Raw genomic sequence first — 15350 nt, forward strand, 5'->3', positions numbered from 1 at the left:
TTATGATCTAAAAAGGAGCCTTTGAAAAGCAGTGAGGATAGATTGAAATGTATTTGGCAAAAAAATTCTGTAAGCTTGATTATGGATTAAATGTCATGAATAGAAGATTAAGGCTAACTCCCAGGTTTTTTGTTTGTTTGCTTGTTTGAACAATTTCTTGTGCTATTTACTGAGGTGATAGACTACAGAGAAAACAGATTAGGGGTTAGCTGAAGAGTTAATGCTTATACTTGTTCAGTTTAAGGTTCCCATACTATGTCCAAATATTTCTTGTGAATTTTCATCTTAAGTTTAGCCAGAAGTGTATATGATGAAGATGTTGACATGTAGATAAAATGTCTATTATTAAGAATGTACATCAGCCAATAAAAAAGAGATATTTTAGTCATGACATAACATTAAAAGGATGATAAGAAAAGAAAGAACACCAAAATGTCAGTGAAATGCATTAAATGGTTGATTTTTTTAACTCTCCTTATAAAATTGTCTTTTATTCATATAATTCTTAATATTTTCCAAAATGTTTTACATGTATGGTCCTATTTGATTGCCATCATATATATATGAAACAGGATGTGAGATCACGAAAATAATTCCTAAAAATGTCAGTGAGTTAGGTCAACATGATATTCTGTTGGTGAAGAAGCTTGCCACAAAACCAACTGCCACAAGTTTTCCTTTGACCATCATGTATATGTCCACACAGAGAGAGAGAGGCAGGGGCGAGGGATGCAAGATAGAAAGAAGTTAGTTTAAAAAAATTTTTTTATCAAGTTACCAAATAGAAAAGTTGTGGTTAGAGTCTAAGTTTTCCCACTTTGTTCTCATTCTTTTTTTGTGTGTGTGTGGAAGAAAAACTTTAATTGGCAATGCATAAAACACATGTATGAAGTAAAAAGTGGTTTTGAGTAACATTAGTAGAGAATATGTTGTAGAAAGTGGAGGTAACTGGATGTAAAAAACTCTAGCGGCAATAGAACAGCCGCAGATGGTCAGCTGAGGCCAGCATCTAATGAGGATGAAAGCCTTGTCTGTGGGGGATTTTGGAGGATGCCTTTAGAAATATTACACTGTGCATTAACCAAATGGAATCATTTTTCACAAGTGTCATAAAGAGTCATACAGTCAAAGTTCTTTTCCACATGCACTTCAATTTCACAGCAAGAGTGGCATAGAACACCTAAACACAGAATAGAGCATTCATGCAAGATGTCTAACTCCTCAATATATTAATGCATACACTTCAAAATGATTACACTATTGTTACACCTGGGACTTTCTGCAACTACAAGGTGGTGGTCATGGAAAGCACGGCCCCCAGTATCAACATCTAGAAAACAGCCACCACCTCCTGTGTGTCTTCTCTTTTTGCGGTTTTTCTTCTTCATTTTTCTTTTTTTTTTCTGTTTTTTTTTTTAATATTTTTATTATTAATTTATTCTTGTTACATCTCAATGGTTATCCCATCCCTTGTGTCCTCCCATTCCTCCCTCCTTCCCATTTTACCCTTATTTCCCTCCCCTATGACTGTGACTGAGGGGGATTACCTCCCCCTGTATATGCTCATAGTGGGAGAGAGGAACACTCCTTCATTGCTGGTGGGAATGCAAACTAGTACAGCCACTTTGGAAATCTATCTGGTGCTATCTCAGAAAAATGGGAATAGGGCTTCCTCAAGACCCAGCTATTCCACTCCTTGGAATATACCCAGAAGGTGCTCCAGCACACAACAGGGACATATGTTCAACCATGTTCATAGCTGCCTTATTCATAATAGCCAGAACCTGGAAACAGCCTAAGTGTCCCTCAGTAGAAGAATGGATAAAGAAACTGTGGTACATATACACTATGGAATACTACTCAGCTATTCTTCCTTTTTTCTTATCAACTCGGCTGTTGTTGCTGTTTCTTAGCAAAAGTGGTAAAAACAAAATTGTAATCATTGAACATAGCACTCAGGTAATCAAGATGTTTAAAATCTTCAGTCTTCTGAGGTGAAGAAAGCCATGTGCAACATTTAGAACTCTGATTAACTAACAAGGTGGTCACGGATTTCCCTGGCTTGAAGACTTCCACAACTTTCCTGATCAGGTCATTGTAGGAAGTCTGACAGGTTTGTTTCAAAGCTAACATAAAAAATTCTGGTTCTGCAGTGATGTGAATAGTCCAATATGTTCCATCCAATTTCATTCCATTCATCGAGTAGCCACAGGGATTGAACAGTGTGGCATCAATGACAGAACCTGGTATCAGGTCACGAATTCCACTCTCACGACTGACATCTTTTGCAGTAACACCGTCTTTCATGTAGAACTGGTTCATAATTGCTGGGTCAAGCCCTCTCATCAGAATTCTCAGGGTTTGATCTGGCTGATTGAGTACTCGGCTCTCTGGGAAATCCAAAGTATACAGGTACCAACAGTCAGAATCCATATGTGCCATACAATATGCTGCTCCATTTGGGGAAATTGCATTAAGAAACTAGATTTCTTCCTGGAAATTCCAGTGTATGTATCCTTGGTGAGATGGCTTCATGAAATTCTTACGAGAATAAAAAAAGCTTTGAATTGAGTCAAACCCACTGTAATCCCTAGCAAGCTTCAACAGGGAACCAGTGCTTTCAGTAAGAGGGTGGTACCACATGTCTTCAAAATGAAACGTCTCTTGGAGACAAACATGCTACTCTCACTGAGTACATAAGCTTCCTGCTTGTCAGTCTTTGTCACACTTACGATTGAGCAGTGCACATCCTTCAAAGGGACATCCCACTCAGATCTTGAGATGGTGAGAAGATTCCCCAGATCCCTGTCTTGCCTCAGACTGTTGTCTGGAGAACCAGACCTCCAACAGTTTCTCATCCTTTCGAAAAAACATGCAGCTTCCATCACCGTGAGCCTAGCGAACAACCAACAACCACAGAAAATCAACTAAATTAAATATCTTCTCCCGCCTCCTCCGCGGATTGTTCCAGCTGTGTTACTAAAGTTCAGGTTCCTTTTTTCCCCCTACAATTTCTTTTAACTTTTTAAAAAGACTAATAAAATTTTTCTGGCCATTTTTGTAAGTGAAAGTTGAACGTGAGTCTGTTGAAAACAGAGGCAGATACAGTTCAGTCTCTTGTAGTCCACTGCTTTCCCATCAGAGAGAGTTGCGCAAGCTCTAGATAATGTTGCCGGCCATACTGTGTAAGCCTTGCTCTCATTCCTGTGGAACTCTCTATGTGAGACGGAACGTGTTCTTATCTCACAAATGGACTCATTAGCAGCTTACCTACCAAACATTCCTTATTATAAAAGATCATGAAGTGTTCAACTAGAATATGCAGTATTGTTCACATACAACTCAATTATAGTACAAGATTTCGTTCCAGTACTTTGAAGGGGCTATAGCAGGCAGTTTAGGATAAATAAGACATACAAGTTAATTGTTAGTTGACCAAACATGGTCATATCAATTACTAGTCTACTTTTATCACAAGAGTATACATCCTAAACTTAACAGATAGATATGATTCTATAGATAGGTTAAAAGTGTAGATAAGGTCTTCAAAAACCTCAGAGATATACAGAATATGGCATTTAATGATGTTTTTATTATTTCAAAGATACATTTACAATGAGACAGGTTAACTCCTGGCAACACTCAGCCACGTCAAAGAAGATAATGAGCATCAAAGAACCTCCTTAAGCAGGTGGCTTCAAATGTACAAACAAGCCACGGGAAATGTCCTCTTTTCTGCCACAGACAGAATTCTGCCTAAAAACAGGCAAGCTTGGATGCAGGCAGAGTTGATGGCCAAACTCTGCCAAGACATGGTAAACAAGTCCTCAAAGGTTCCTGCCTCACAAATGTGTCTGTCAGATATACTGGGTCAGAAGGCTGAAGATGATGCTTCAATGTTATAGAGAGTTTGGGGGTGACTATTCAGGCAGCAAAGTGTCTCCGTCATCTTCTCCTTTGTAAGGCTACTAACCTGCACTCCCAGCATACTCAGGTAATCAAGTTTATTCCTTCTCAAGTCTCTGATGGGGTTGAAGACCCGATAGTTTAGTCTCACAATTAAGTTTAGTTGTTTAGGGGATAACTTATTTTTAGATCTAGATAGATATCTTAATTGATAGAGATGGGATATGATATATATTGATTTACATTCAGAAATTTAGACTCACCAACATAGGAAAGATGTTTCTTCAAGGTTGCCAAATACAAGTAACCCAAACACTATAAATATAACATTTATATAATTCCTGATTGTTTCATGGTTCTTCTTGTTGTCTGTAGTGTATTGTATTTAGTGTAAAAAAGTTTTAAAACAGTAAAAAGAGCATGAAGTGAACACAGTGTCAGTGACTGATCAGTAATGATTATCACAATTATTTAATAAGAAAATAGTAGCACATGCACATCATGTTGGTTTTCCTATCATTCCAAAACTGTGGAGATTTATTTCATTCGTAAAGAATAATATTTTAACAAATTTCAAAAGTCTTTTGGTGCACTCTTATAGTCCCAGTGCACAGATGACATAAATAAGGTAATTGTTGTTATGTTTAACAGTCATCGTTGTGTACATATTGAATGTGAGACCAATCTAATCAAGATTGCATGAGACCATACTTCAAACAAAACAAAAATCTTTGTTAGATACTTTTGTGTGATTAGAGAAAGTAGTTTAAAATAAGTATATGCCTTTTTCCTTTCTTCCTATCAATTTATTTATTTACTTATTTATTCATTTTTTCATTTATTTATTCTCTTTATAACCTGATTCCAGTTCCCTCCTCTTCTCCAAGTCTCACCTTCAAGGCCCCTCCTCCCCATTCTCTCCTCTCCTTTGGAGGCTCCCAAGGGGTATCAACCCAGTCTGGCACCTCAAATTGCATCAGGACTAAGGGTATTTTCTACCACCTGGGCAGCCCAGGTAGGAGAAAGGAATCCAAAAGCAGGCAAGAGAAAGACTTTACTCCCATTCATTGTTAGGGGACCCACATGATGACCAAGCTGCACATCTGCTACATATGTGTAAAGGGTCTAGGTCCAGCCTATGTATGCTCTTAGGTTGGTGGTTCAGTCTCTATGAGCTCTCATGGGCCCAGGTTAGTTAGCTATGTAGGTCTTCTTGTGGTGTCCTTAACCCCTCTGGCTTTCTCAATCCTTCCCCTAACTCTTCCACAAGACTCCCTGAGTCCTCTTAATGTTTGGCTATGGGTCTCTGCATCTGATTCCATCAGCTGCTACATGAAGCCTCTCAGAAGATAGCATAGCAGAGTATCATTAATGGTGTCAGGGACTGGCTCTATCTCATGGGCTGTATCTCAAGTTGGACTACTCAGTTGTTTGCCATTGCCTCAATTTCTGCTCTATCTTTATCTTTGCACACCTTGTAGTCAGGATAATATTTGTGTCAAAGGTAAGAATATGCCCCTGAAAAGTGTCATCTAAGAACCATCTAAATTCAAAGCGCTTGTTATAGGCACCTTGAGACTTATCTACATACTTCTGTTCAGGAAAAAAAATCCTACATTCTATTGCTTTCAAGCTTTTTTTCTCTCATTTTTAAATAGTTGCAGTCTTACAGAAAAGTGACACACATGAGGCATGATACAGAGAGTTCCATAGACAAATCACTCTTGTTCTTCAAATATTAATGTGATATAATCATAGGTTAATGGTATAAACCAAAATATTAACCGTAGCATAATACTGTTAACTAAACTACAGGCTTTGTTCCTATTTTATGACTTTTTCACTAGTGATCTTTTTCTCTTCCTAGTCTGCATGGCACTAAGGATTCCTGTCTCTCTAGCCTTCTCAAATTTGCCTTTGAGCCTTTCATTTTACTTTCACTTTTGGAGAATACTGTTTTGCTTTTTAGTAGAATGCTCCATATTTGGGGCTGATCTGATGTTTTGCTGTGATGGTCTTAAGGAAAAAATAGCAAAAGTGACCTTTCGTTCTAAGTAGATCCTACAGTGGCTTCAAGATGTTCAAGTTTTATTACTGGCATGGTAACTTACTAGACCAGGTAGTTCAGGTGACAGCTATAAATTTCACCATTATGAAGTCATTGTTCTTTTCCCTTTGTAATATTAGAGGATATGCTATAGATTATTTTTATCTTTTTGTTTATTTATTTTTAGTTTATTCACTTTAAATTCTGATTGTCATCTCCTCCAAGTCCCACTCTCCCTCCCAGTTCCACCTTCACTTCCAGGCTTTCCCTCCCCTCCCTAGTCCTCAGAAATCAGGAGCCCTCCTCCCCTATCATCTGACCCCAGGCTAACAAGTCTCATCTGGACTGCCTTCATCCAGATAAATTATTTTTAATCACAAAAATGATGAAAACAGTGCTAGAATGGGAGCAAAATAGCTGGATTCTACTCCTAGGGCTTAGCCACAGTGGTATTGGAAAAATCATTTACCAGTCCACCTTTGAGTCTTTTGTCTTCAAAATAACTTCAATATCTTTTAAAACAGTAATGGGATTTTTATGCTTTTTAAGATGGGGCTTTTCTGTATAGCCTGGCTGTCCTGGAATTCATTTTGTATACCAGACTGGCCTCAAACTCAGAGAGATTCTCTTGCCTTTACCTCCATGGTACTGGGTTCAAATAGTTGTGCCATCACTACCCGACTTTAAAACAATGATATAATGACCTGTGGTTGTCATTTTAGTAAAACCAGATTACATAAGAAGCCCTGGCCAAAATTTGAAATATCTATTTATCCATCCACTCACTATCTATTGAGAGATTATTGTTTATCAATCAGCACTTTAGGTTCTGTGCTTAAAATAACAAATACGACCAATCCCTGTCCTAATGGAAACTTTTGTTGTGATAGAGAAAACAGATGATATACAGGCACATCATTGTGTTTCACCATATCATATAGTGATTATGAAAATGATAGAACTTGGAAAAGACTCCAGAAAGTTGTCATTATATGTAAGGCAGTCAAGGAAAGCCACTATTGAGTGATTATCTGGGATAGAAGTCCTTTTCTGGATTCTGCTCAAAACTTGACCACCTTAAAGTTAGTAAATTTGGAGCTGGAGAGACTCTCAGCAGCCATGAGCATTTGCTGCTTTTTAGAAGACTCAGGTTCAATTCCCAGCATCCATGTAGCACTTTCAACCACCTGGAACTCTAGTTCCAAAATATCAAATGTTCTTTTCTGACAGCCATAGGCATGAATGCACATGATGAACATACATACATGTAGATAAAGCACAAATATATTTTAGATAGATAGATAGATAGATTTTAGTCAGTGAATCTGAAACATTGATAGAAAACATGGTTTTAGATATTATATCATTCAAAATATTTATGGAGCAGCAACATTATTGGTTTTCTATAAAGTATAATATATGTACTTTCTAGGGTATTACAGATGGACTTATATGCACCAAAATGACTGAAACACTTAGTCAAGAAAGACTTTACATCCACCATATTGCTGGCCTCAGGGAGCCCCACCACTAATCACTGTGCTGAAATCCATAATCTTCTGGTACAGATACTGGACAGAAAATAGCAGTATTTGGAAGGTGGCAGTTTTAGGAAGGTGCAATGTCAGCCATTAAGTGAATGTGGCCAGAGATTTGCCTTAAGGAAGTAGCTCAGAAACACTTGCGCATATGTATATATCTACAATGAAGCTTCAAAAAGTACTCAGCATCAAAAGGAATCTGAGATCCATTGAGATAATAACAACTATTTCATAGTCAAGAATAATAAAAAGGATTAATTTTTATGGTTACATACAACAGGAATCTGAGTAGCCATCTGTTCATCTCATTTATTCATTCACTTATCATATAGCCAGCCAGCCAATGTTACTGAGCATCCATTATGTGCCAAGATAATTTGGACTCCAATTCCAAGGGTACTTAAAGACTATTAGGTGTATACATTCTTTTTATGTAAAGTGAATGAAAGTGTTAAAGCTCTTATGGTTCCAGCTTATAGAACCTAAAAAAGTCCAAAGGAAGGCATTTCATTTCCTTTTTAAAAAAAGAAAAGGAAAAGAAGAAACAGAAAATACCATCAGTTTTTCACCCTCACAATGACATAAAAAATCTACATCATCTCTTATTATTGAAAATAAATAATAATTACTTTTATTAATCAAATGAGATTCAATCCACAAATAAGTCCATGTTTATAAGAGAGTTGCAAAAACCCTGTGGATATGTAACATTCGAACATTTCCTGAAGCCGAAACCTTTTCAGAAATGTCCGGCCTTTCTAGTGTGACAAGTTCAGATATCCTAACTAGACTGTGAAGGTGCTCTCCATGGCAGTGACATTATTGATTCAGTTGTTAACAGTGCAGGCCTAAATGACTGATGACGACTCTCTGGCTGTCCTTCCCTACTGCCATGAAAATGGCTCTGGGCTTTATCCAAGCAGGACTGCTAAATGAGCAGTCCATGTATGAACAGAAGAGGAATTGACCCTGAGATGGATTCATTCTCTTGAGGAAGATTTGTTTGTGCTACCAACAACTCGTTCTTTAAACCGAATGAGCCTTCATGTAGGACTTCTGATGAGCAATGGGCAATTTTGAATGAACCTAATGGTTTATCAGCTGCTTTTTCTTCTCATTGAGACCAGAGTAATCTCAACAGACATTGGAGGTTTGCCATTTTTAGAGAAGATTCCTTGAGAATTTCTTGAAATCTTCTGTCATTTCACTATATATATCCTACAAACACCACTAAAATAAAGTTATCTTGCCCACAGAGGTAGATGAGGCCAGTAGTCATTGGTATGGTGGGCTTCTCCGCTCTGAATAAAATTCCGGTTGGGCATTGTTTTTTAGTAATAGAACCATCTCTGATGAATGGCAAAACTGTGGTCATTTTGTGGGCCTGAAAACAGATTTTCCTGTTCTACACTGAAAAGAACAACAGGCACTATTTCAGTTATACAGGGAAAGAAAACAATAGGTCATCTCTCAAAGATGTTGCTGTTGAACTAGGATTTCAGTCAGAGTGTACTGCTGCGGCATGTGTAGATTTAAGACCCACAGTTTAGATTGGTTTCATAGCTGCAATTTCCTTCCTCAAAAATGATCATTTGTCAGGCATGTTGGCACCAGAGACCTATAATCCCACCACTCATGAGACTGAGCCAGGAGGAGCATTTTGAGTTTCAAGCCAGCCTGGGCTACGTACTGTGTTCTAGGCCAGCATAAATGACATAGCGAGACCCTATCTCAAAAACAAACAAATAAATAAACTAGTAGGTCCTACTTGTATGATGGAAAGGAGCCTTCATTGGAATATTTCATGAATGGACAAGGGGATGTAAATTACCTCTCCACAAATTTATATTCTATAAGTCTGCATCTCTTCTCTGGCTCCCAGATTGAGAAATCACAATTAAAAAGCAAGAATCATTTTTGAAACTAAAGTAGATAGGAAGAGGAGAGGGAGAGTCATACAGAAATAATACATCCACAGCAGTATACAGTATACATCCAATATAGTACTGAGCAGGCCTTGTCTATATGCTTTGTCTACATTCACCAATGTAATTGTTACAGCAGCCCTTGTGCAAGTACTATTTTAATTACCTCTTTACAAGTAAGTATCAGACACAGAGACATTAAATAATTTCCCATAGTCACACAGTTAGTGAGCAGACAAGTTTCCATCCCAATTAATCTGGCCCCCAAACCTATGGTCTTAACCACTGTGCTTTGCTGCATTTCCATAGTTCCTTTGTTAAAGCTAGTGTTCAGTACATTTTAACAAGTATGAACAGTAAGATTTTTCCATTGCTGAGATTGGGAAATGGCTAAAGGGATCAAGTGCATGCTGCACAGATATGAGGACCTAAGTTTATATCTCTAGCACCTATGTAAAAGAATAGAGTAACACATCTATAGTACTAGTACTGATGTGGGAATAAGACAAATCTGTCTATCCCTAGGGATCATTGGCTGCCCTTTCTAGTCAAAGTGGTGATCTCCAGGTTCAGTAACAGACCTTGCCTCAGAAAATAAGATGAAGAACATCTGAGAAAGATGCCTCAACTCAACCTCTGGCCTTCACACACACACACACACACACACACACACACACACACACACACACACACACGTGCGCGCGCACGCATGCACACACTCACGCATGCACACACACACACACACATGCACTAGTAAAACACCCACCTGAACACATATAAACAACAAAGACGTATTAGTACCAAATAATAATATTTTAAAGATTTAATGTTTAATTGGATCTTCCAAATGTGGTAATTTTCTCTCCTAGCACAGGAGACCTTCTACAGCTCTGCTAACAGAAATAAGTTTGTCTGACTTTAAAGCTGAGTGATGGAGGCCTCTCAATCTGCAATACAACCCAGTCCATTTATAAAAAGCCTTAGTTATTGGTTTGTTATATTTTGAATGATTTAAAGTTGATCCTCCCACAGCCCCCACATTTTTGCCTCTCTGAATGCTTTGGATGTATACATGATACGTATAAAACCTCCTGGCAAAGATGATCTTTCATGTCCTTAGAGGAATTCAGCCCCCACCCCTCCAACACTCTCAACAACAAGTCTTCAGAACAAAAGCACAGGTTGAAACTCAAAAACAAACAGAAAGCAGAAACTTACTGATTTACAGTATTTCTACGTAAACTATAGCTTTTATATAACAAATGAGCAATTCCTAACCTCACGTATGTATGATGCGAGCAAATGGGACAATTTGTTTCTCCTCTGCATTGGCACCAGAGGTGGCAAATGCTGACCTGTCAGATTCAATGCATTTTGCTGGGTTAGTACCACAAGGGCTTTCCAGGGGATCAAGCTCTCTGCTGTAATCATTAAAACCTGCAGAACTCTGCCTGGCTCTGGGGAGGAGCCCAACACTGCTGTCCCTCATCAGCCCTCCAGGAGAGCTGCTTAAAACTAGGGCAGGAGAGACAACCACTGACTTAGATTAGTTCTCCAACCTATCTTGACACTATCCATTCCACTGAATTTCTCTCCTTTGCATTTCAACCTCGAGATTATATTTGTTTCACTGAACTATTCCTGTTTCCTCATGCAACTTCATCTCAAATATAAATCTGTGTTCTCACATCTGCACTCCATTTTTGCTTGTCAGACAGACATTTCTGGACACAGACCCCTGCCCATAACTTGACCCTGTGTAATCTTGTAGCCCAATGATCAGTTTTTACTTTCAAAGAACAAAAACAATTTCCTCTGCCCCTTTAAAGTTCTCTGCATTAGTTCTCTGCTGTATTTGCTGATCTTGACTCTGCTCTTTATACAAAAAATATTCACACACACACACACACACACACACACACACACACACACACTCACACACACAACCTGAACCTAGAATTTGCATCAAAATCTGTCACAGTATTTAGCCACATCATTATATCTGTCAGCTTCACCAGACTCCTGGTCTCAATCCTTTCCTTTCAGCATCCTGGCACTGACACAGTATAATTTCTTTTAAGTCATGATGCAATTTGATGTGCTTTTCCAAAGGTTACAGTGGTGATTTTAAAGTGTTTGTTTTGTTAGAGAAAGGAAGTATGACAGCGCTGTTGGCTTCAATGGAGTCCTTTGGAGCCTCTGCCAGGGTGATTTCAGAGCATACAAAAACTGACAGAATAAAGAGATGTAAGGAGATCCCTTTATAAGAGATGCCAGTGATAGAAAAGATCAGGTGATAGAGATACTAGTCAAGGTGTCATTGGAAGGAGGGTGCCTCGTGCATGCAACTGTGTGTCCCTGTTAAGAAGGTGGAAAGAGGATGGGGAATCGAGAAAAGGTGAGATTTAACTCACCTAATTGGAAAGAATGTGGTAGCTACTGTTTCTAGTGTATTTATATCAATTTATGCTTAAGAACACATAGCATAAAATTTGCCACCTTAACAATATTTAAGTGTTTAGTTCATCACTGTTAAATTTTAAATATTTTTATGCAGTATATATACAGAACTTTCTGGTCTTGCAGGAGTGAAGCTCGGATTCCATTAAATGATGGTCCATATCCCACTATGTCTCTGCCCCCAGTACCACCGCTTGACTTTCTGCCTCTATGAATCTGGCTGGTCAGCATTTGCCACCTCTGGTGCCAATGCAGAGGAGAAACAAATTGTCCTGTTTGCTAGCATCATACATGAGTGAGGTTAGGAAATGCTCATTTGTTATATAAAAGCTATAGTTTACATAGAAATACTGTAAATCGGATGATAAGTTTCTGCTTTCAGTTTGTTTTCGTTTTTGAGTTTCATACCTGTGTTTTTGTTCTAGAATCATATAAATATTTTGTAAATGGCTTATTTCAGTTAGCATAATGTCCCTAAACTTCATCCACCAATCATCATTTTTAGCACAGTTTACTGCCAAGCATATGATCTCATTTTATTTTCACCACAAGCCTGTGTGGCACCATGGTACCTTTACCTTACTTTTAAAATTAGGAGTAGTAAGCACTATGGGATCAGAATCAGAATCAATGCCATCTAGAGATAGTTGCTAGCAGAAAGATCAGAAGTGAAACAGGACTAGTTGTGCAGAAGTAAAGGTGCTCTATGGTGTGCTTGTAATGGCATTGCAGCCGGATTTGGTAGGAAAGGTCTGGACCCAGCTCAGCCTTCCAAAAGCATAAGTAAGTGATATGGTGAATGTTTTCATCTTTACCTCATTCAATCTTTGGCCACAGTCCCATTCCTCAGGTACAGGATGCCACTTTGCATGATGTTATTCCCTGAAGGCAAGCTCCAATAAGGAACCTAGCTGTGAGCCAGCACCCGACAGCACAGCAGATGACGTGGAAGCTTGGCTTCTCTGTGGAGTGCCACAATATCCACTAACAGTGCTAAAAGAATAAGTATGCTTCCTTGAATTCTGTAAATGATGTAAGAATCAGACACTGTTTATTTGACTCTCAGATTGATGTTCTTTCTACCACTCTAGACTTACCCTCCAAGAGATGCTACATAGGCACTAAGATCAGGCTTGAATTCTATTAATCATTGAAATGAAATAAAAATCCCAGAAACCATATCAATGATGTACTATTTATGATTCTGTATTAATCCTATGGATACCAACTCTTTTTTTCTGGCCCTTGTCTTCAGTAGTAATACTGTATCCTTGCGATAGCCTTATATCTGTGCTGTGCCTAAGGTCTCTTCTACCATTTGATCAGTTGACTATTGTCCAGTAAATCTCCCAAGAGGACTGTATGTTCCAACTTAGTACAACATCATTTCTACTATGACCTAGGAGCTCGGTTATAAAATATCAGCCATGATGTCTGCCTGTGTGCTTTTTGTGACCTTTGGAGAAATAATACCATTGTCGCCAACATAACCATCACTATACTCATAGATAGTATAGTGGGCCCTCCATTTCTGTGTGTGCCAAGTGACACTGGCCCTGCACAGTGCTGAGGTCTGGATATATGTTATCCCACCTACTCCTATGAACTACTTTCCCTGGATCTTAACAGACACTCTCAGTTTGAAATGCCCATACTGAGCTTTAGAGGGAATAAGTGCCTTGCTTAGTATCTCTTAGGCATTACAATTGCAGAGTCTGAGTTCATGCTTCAAAACCTGAATTGCAGTGTCTTCAGGATCAGGTCCAAGTACCTACATTAAAAATACCCCTCTTATCTCCCAAGCAAATAAAATAGGCTTCACAGTTGCTGTTTCAGGGTACTTTCTCCTGCTGTTGCTAAGCAGTAGAAGGATTCCCTCAATGCAGATGTGATTGAAGCCAGCTCTAGCTCAGCATCCTCTAAAGAGCTCTTAAACTTGACTCTCACTAAACAGTGCCCAGTTTCACATATGCAGCTATGTCTTCTTTTCCTATTTGGCCAGTAAGTGCTTTAAGAGCTGGTTTTTTTTGGTTTTGTAAATAAAAATAATTCTTAATTTTAACCTTCTTTCTCTCTCTCAGATTTCATGTAACTCAGTCTGTTCTGGCCTCAAACTTAGACTTCTGATCCTCCTCTACCTCGTAAGGTCTTGGATTATAGTAGTGTACCACTGTAAATGGTTTACAACGTGCTGGAATGGAACTCAGAACTTTATGTATGCCGAAGAAGCACATTTTTTTCTTTGCTTTTCTAGTATCCAGAAAAATCTTCACTATACATTCCATGCTGAACTTTTAAGATTTTTAATATTAAACTGTATCTTGCTACATAGGAAAATTTATCTATGCTTATAGACTCTTGAAAAGGGAAAGCAATGACAAATGTATAAGAAATACTTACTGTAGCCAATTCTATAAAAATTCTGACCTTGACATATTACTGACGACTACTCCATTTTAATTAAACATTTATTTTCATATAATTGCACATTGCATAAGTCAATGAAATATAAACCTCATATATCTTTTTTTCCTGGTGTTCTCCAATAGTGCATTCTGCAAATTTGTAATTTAGTGTCACAGCAGGAACCTGACATTGATAAATCAGTATATAGAGCATATTCATCACCACAAAAATCCTTTCTGTTGCCCTTTCTAGCCAATACCTGGCTCTCCCCACTAACCACCACCTGGGGTAACTATTAATTGGCTCTCTACCCAGTGATTTTCTTTTTTCAATGACATTAGAACAATGTAGGCATACCATTTGTAATATTTGAGATTAGCTCTTTCACTCAATATAATCCCCTAGAGATGCAGATAGACTGTTGTATCCAGCAAGATGTTTCTTTGTATCAATGAGCAGTAGTATTTCATGGTTTGGTTTCCTTTGTTTAATATTCCACAGGTACTTTTTCACACCTAGTTTTAAACTGTTAGGAATAAAGCTTTCAACATTCAAATACTGTGTTTTGCATTTATCTATTTATTTATTGTGTGTATCAGCGAGGGGAGTAGATTGCAATATTCTCTTCTTTCCAGTCACTATACAGACTTGAGGACAGAGGGAGGACATGACTCAGTTCATCAAGATTGGTGGCAAGTGCCTTTATCCACTGAGCCGTCTTACTAAACCTAATATAACTTTCCTATGTGATGAGCACTGCCGTGAAATTGATGGATAGTAGTTGAATGTTATTTTAGAAACTGCCAAACTTTTTCATCTCATCTATATTCTGTGATATCCTGTAAGCACTGTGGGGGGTCTGATCTAGTTTCTTGACTTCATCATTAAAATTTGTAGTTATCTTTCACTTGTATTTTGAGCTACTCAGAAGTTGGTATAATAGTAGCTCATTGTGTTTTTATTTTACATTTCCTTAGTGGCTAATGATATTGAACATCTTGATACCTCCATGTTTTCTATCTGAATACGCCTTTTGGTGGAACATCTGTTCATTACTTTTATCCA

The 15350-nt window shown here is 38.1% G+C and overlaps 1 protein-coding gene and 1 pseudogene across 12 annotated transcripts in view; one reads left to right on the forward strand and one right to left on the reverse strand.

Moving 5' to 3' along the window:
- Dmd (dystrophin) overlaps positions 1-15350 on the forward strand; it is a 2465896-nt gene that overhangs the window by 2166011 nt on the left and 284535 nt on the right. The gene's annotated exons all lie outside the window — the stretch shown is intronic.
- LOC127184575 (S-adenosylmethionine decarboxylase proenzyme-like) lies at positions 1885-2814 on the reverse strand (annotated as a pseudogene).

This window comes from Acomys russatus, chromosome X (assembly GCF_903995435.1).
Source record: "Acomys russatus chromosome X, mAcoRus1.1, whole genome shotgun sequence".
NCBI classification, from domain to species: Eukaryota; Metazoa; Chordata; class Mammalia; order Rodentia; family Muridae; genus Acomys; species Acomys russatus.